We start from the raw sequence: 5,694 nt of genomic DNA on the forward strand, positions 1-5,694 counted from the left end.
TGTTGTCCCGAGTGTTTTTTAACTTCGCGCATAATACCCATACCAAACCCACTGCTGTCGCATCCATTCCAACTCATAGTGACCCTGTACGGCAGAGTAGAACTGCCCCACAGGGTTTCCAAGTCAGTGATCTTTACAGAAGCAGACTGCCACATCTCTCTCCCACAGAGCAGCTAGTGGGTTTGAACTGCCGACTTTTTGCTTCACAGCCAAGCGCTTTAACCACTATGCCACCAGAGCTCCTTAACACAAGTATAAAAAACCCAAACCAAACCTACTGCTGTCATGTTGATTCCGACTCATAGCAACCCTCTGGGACAGAGTAGAACTGCCCCATAGGGTTTCCAAGGCTGTGACCTGTACAGAAGCAGACTGCCACATCTTTCTCCTGTGGAGTGGCTGGTGGGTTCGAACTGCCGACCTTTCAGTTAGCAACTGAGCACCTAACCACTGCATGCCAGTGCTCGTTTAGTGCATAATATACAGAATGGATTAACCCGCCACAGTAAGCTCGTCACTTACTGATAAGCCAGCTGCAGGGTCACATACATAAAAAACCCAAACAGGGAAAGGGGGGGTAGAATCTAAGGGGTAGAAACATGTCTATACTAAGTGTGAGTTTCTTCCAGTTAAAATCATGGAAGAAACTTCGCAGGTGCTCCACTTCTTTGGTAATGGATGTGGATTTTAGGTGTGTGAATGTGGTTCAGATCAGAAGAAGTGCAACCAGGATCCTCCTCATAAGTGAGCATGGCAAGACTTCAACTCGCTTACTTTGGACATGTCATCAGAAAAGACCAATTGCTGGAAAGGGACCTCCTGTTTGGTAAAGGGGCGGGTCAACAAAAACAAGGGAAACCCTCCATGATATGGATGGACAGCTTAGCTGCAGCAATGCACTCAAACGTCAAAGATGATGAAGATGGCGCAGGACTGGGCAGTGTCCGCTCTGTGGTGCAGAAGGTCACCAGGAGCCGGCTCAACTCCACAGCAACTAACAAGAGCGAGTGTGGTTCGTGAGTCACAAAGTGTCCGTCTTCTTTCTCAATTCCTTGTAATTGTGTTTGTAATTTTTCTTTTCGAGGCCATTTCCACCTGAGAGTAAGTGTTAGAACATGGGCTACAAAGTAGAGTTTCTAAGAAAGGAGAGCCACCTTGGAAACCATTACATCACCGCTCCAGACTAGGTCCATCGTGGTCTTTTTCTTCCATCGAGCACCCCGTGGAACCACAGGTTCATGCTTGCAGAGCCCACAAGATGAAAACTGATCCTTCCTGTGAGGACGGTAGCTGTCACTGCATCCTCTTCCTGTGAGGAGGGTAGCCGACACCGCTTCCTCTTCCCGTGAGGACGTAGCCGACACCGCCTCCTCTTCCCGTGAGGACGTAGCCGACACGGCTTCCTCTTCCTCTGAGGAGGGTAGCCGACACCGCTTCCTCTTCCCGTGAGGACGTAGCCGACACTGCCTCCTCTTCTCGTGAGGATGGTAGCCGACACTGCCTCCTGTGAGGACATAGCCAACACTGCCTCCTGTGAGGACGGTAGCTGACACTGCCTCCTCTTCCTGGGAGGACGGTAGCCGACACTGCTTCCTCTTCCTGTGAGGAGGGTAGCTGACACTGCTTCCTCTTCCTGTGAGGACGGTAGCGGAAACTGCCAGCTGTGAGGACGGTAGCCGACACTGCTTCCTCTTCCTGTGACGACATAGCCAACACTGCCTCCTGTGAGGACGGTAGCTGACACTGCCTCCTCTTCCTGTGAGGACGGTAGCCGACACTGCTTCCTCTTCCTGTGAGGAGGGTAGCTGACACTGCTTCCTCTTCCTGTGAGGAGGGTAGCTGACACTGCTTCCTCTTCCTGTGAGGAGGGTAGCTGACACTGCTTCCTCTTCCTGTGAGGATAGTAGCTGACATTGCTTCCTCTTCCTGTGAGGACGGTAGCCGACACTGCTTCCTCTTCCTGTGAGGACATAGCCAACACTGCTTCCTGTGAGGACGGTAGCTGACACTGCCTCCTCTTCCTGTGAGGACGGTAGCCGACACTGCTTCCTCTTCCTGTGAGGACATAGCCAACACTGCTTCCTGTGAGGACGGTAGCTGACACTGCCTCCTCTTCCTGTGAGGACGGTAGCTGACATTGCTTCCTCTTCTTGTGAGGACGGTAGCCAACACTGCGTCCTCTTCCTGTGAGGAGGGTAGCTGACACTGCTTCCTCTTCCTGTGAGGATAGTAGCTGACATTGCTTCCTCTTCCTGTGAGGACGGTAGCCGGCACTGCTTCCTCTTCCTGTGAGGACATAGCCAACACTGCTTCCTGTGAGGACGGTAGCTGACACTGCCTCATCTTTCTGTGAGGACGGTAGCTGACACTGCTTCCTCTTCCTGTGAGGAGGGTAGCTGACACTGCTTCCTCTTCTGTGAGAACGGTAGCCGACATTGCTTCCTCTTCCTCTGAGGACGGTAGCCGACACTGCTTCCTCTTCCTGTGAGGAGGGTAGCTGACACTGCTTCCTCTTCTGTGAGAACGGTAGCCGACACTGCTTCCTCTTCCTCTGAGGACGGTAGCCGACACTGCTTCCTCTTCCTGTGAGGACGGTAGCCGACACTGCTTCCTCTTCCTGTGAGGACGGTAGTTGACACTGCCTCCTCTTCCTGTGAGGACGGTAGCCGACACTGCTTCCTCTTCCTGTGAGGACATAGCCGACACTGCCTCCTGTGAGGACGGTAGTTGACACTGCCTCCTCTTCCTGTGAGGACGGTAGCCGACACTGCTTCCTCTTCCTGTGAGGACATAGCCGACACTGCCTCCTGTGAGGACGGTAGTTGACACTGCCTCCTCTTCCTGTGAGGACGGTAGCCGACACTGCTTCCTCTTCCTGTGAGGAGGGTAGCTGACACTGCTTCCTCTTCCTGTGAGGACGGTAGCGGAAACTGCCAGCTGTGAGGACGGTAGCCGACACTGCTTCCTCTTCCTGTGAGGACATAGCCAACACTGCCTCCTGTGAGGACGGTAGCTGACACTGCCTCCTCTTCCTGTGAGGACGGTAGCCGACACTGCTTCCTCTTCCTGTGAGGAGGGTAGCTGACACTGCTTCCTCTTCCTGTGAGGAGGGTAGCTGACACTGCTTCCTCTTCCTGTGAGGATAGTAGCTGACATTGCTTCCTCTTCCTGTGAGGACGGTAGCCGACACTGCTTCCTCTTCCTGTGAGGACATAGCCAACACTGCTTCCTGTGAGGACGGTAGCTGACACTGCCTCATCTTTCTGTGAGGACGGTAGCTGACACTGCTTCCTCTTCCTGTGAGGAGGGTAGCTGACACTGCTTCCTCTTCTGTGAGAACGGTAGCCGACATTGCTTCCTCTTCCTCTGAGGACGGTAGCCGACACTGCTTCCTCTTCCTGTGAGGAGGGTAGCTGACACTGCTTCCTCTTCTGTGAGAACAGTAGCCGACACTGCTTCCTCTTCCTCTGAGGACGGTAGCCGACACTGCTTCCTCTTCCTGTGAGGAGGGTAGCTGACACTGCTTCCTCTTCCTGTGAGAGGACGGTAGCCAACACTGCCTCTTGTGAGGATGGTAGCCGACACTGCTTTCCTGTACAGCTCGAATCTGGTTGAAAACATACGACAACCCAGAAACAGGTGGGCTCACGTGGGCCAGTGAGTATCGCTGTCCTGTAACAGCTCTTGGCCAGTGACTCTCCACGCCTTACCCTGCATTCGTAGTTCTGCATGGTGTGCTTACTCCACAGTGACCTTTCTGTCGTTGATGCTGTGTTACAGTGAGTGGTTTTTGTCCAAGGCAGCTGAGAAAAGTCGGGCATGTGAGTGTGCTGGACGTGATGCAAAGAAAACAGGCATTTCTTCTCCTGAAAAACTCTGGTGTGACAAAATACAAAAGTGCTGGGGAAACCACAGATACACTTTTACATGCAGAGCTGAGCTCATGAGGGGAAAATCCCCAAGGTAGTCAGGGGAGGAGGTGGTAATTACATCATGGGTCAGCTCGGTGGGTGGAATAGATTTGTACCTGTTCGCTTCCTGCTGGGCCAGGCACGTGGTAGGTGCTCAGTCAGTGTTACAAGAACACAGAGGTGCTAAAGCCCCACACATCTGCTGATGGCAGAAACCTTTGAATTACCGTGGAGGGGAAATCCCTCCATTGAAAGCATGAGCTAGAAAAAATTCACCTACTGCTGAAAAGTGCTGACAAGGAAATTGTGAAAACAGAATTTATACCAGTAGCCCTTCCCTACACAGGTTTGGAGTTTGAATTTACACTCTGTGTATGTTCCGGGAAACATCAGGTGAGAAGTCCGTGTTCCAGTGTGGTAGAAGCAAGCGCACATTCTTTCTGAAGGAATATATTGTCAGCTTGGGCCTCTCAGGATTCCAACATACCCAAATATGTAATTAAAAAAATTTAAAACGTTATATGCCAATGAATTAGATAATGTAGATGAAATCAATTCCTAGAAACACAAAAATTACCTAAACAGACTCCAGAAGAACCAGAAAATCTCAACAGACCAATAGCAAGTAGAGACTGGTGGTCCACTGCATTGAAGATGTTACGCTGATTGGATCTGATGACCTAGTAGTCTAACTCCAAAACTCTAGATGGCTTAATTCAGTGGTTCTCAACTAGGGCTGATTTTTCCCACTAGGGAACATTTGGCAATGTCTGGAGACATCTTTAGTTGTTACAATCGGGGGCGAGGTTAGGGTGCTAGTAGCATCTACTGAGTAGAACCCAGGGATGCTGTTAAACACCCTACGATGCACAGAACAGCCCCCGCAACAAAGAATTACTGAGCCCAAGATGTCAGTAGTGCTGTTGTTGAGAAACCCTGCCTTAGTAAGACGTGGAAATATGAGGGTGGGAGCTGAACCTCACAAAAACTCAGTGGCCGACCATCTCCGTAGAGTTTCTGTGGGTTCAGTGATATGGAGCATGTTGAGATACCCTTTCCAAGTTAAAAGAGCTACATTTCACTCCACCTAGCATGAAAAAAGAGCCACAAGGTTTAGTAGACACCCTACTGCCTGTATCCGAGAGGAAACTTAAATTGCTTCAAGGAAAGTGCCAATGGGTGCACGAGGTGGGTGGGGGCTCCCAGAATACACATCCTCCCAGCAGTTTGGATACAGACCCCAGCCCTCCTGAGCAAGTCTTCTGGTTGGTCCTGTCGGCTTGGCTCACGAGCCACGTGGTGCAAGCGCCCTGGACTCTCTCGGGTGATTCTCACCAGGGCCAGGGAGGATCCAATTTATTATTATTGTCTTTGAAGAAATGACTGAAACGCCTCAATTTTCATTATTGAAAGGTTCCCAAAGCATTTTCTTTAATCGTAGATCTCTGCAACAATATGTTGTCGTGGGTGTGAAAAAAGTTTCAGTTACCTAGTGCTGTTGCAGCAGAAATACCACAAGTGGGTGGCTTTAAAGTACAGAAATTTATTTTCTCACAGTTCCGGAGGCTAAAAGTCCAAATCAGGATCTCAGTATGTCAAATCTTGCCTTGCTGGTAGTCCTGGGCACTCCTTGGTTCCCTGGTTTGTAGACCATCCTCACGGGGCGTCTGTCTTCCCCCGTGTGTGACTGTCTAATCTGCTCTTGTTGTAACTCACAAGTGATGAGACTTAGAAAATGCCCTCCTTGGGTATGAGCTCATTAACATAAAAAAACCTATTTCCA

This window comes from Elephas maximus, chromosome 7 (genome assembly GCF_024166365.1).
Source record: "Elephas maximus indicus isolate mEleMax1 chromosome 7, mEleMax1 primary haplotype, whole genome shotgun sequence".
Classification (NCBI taxonomy): Eukaryota; Metazoa; Chordata; class Mammalia; order Proboscidea; family Elephantidae; genus Elephas; species Elephas maximus.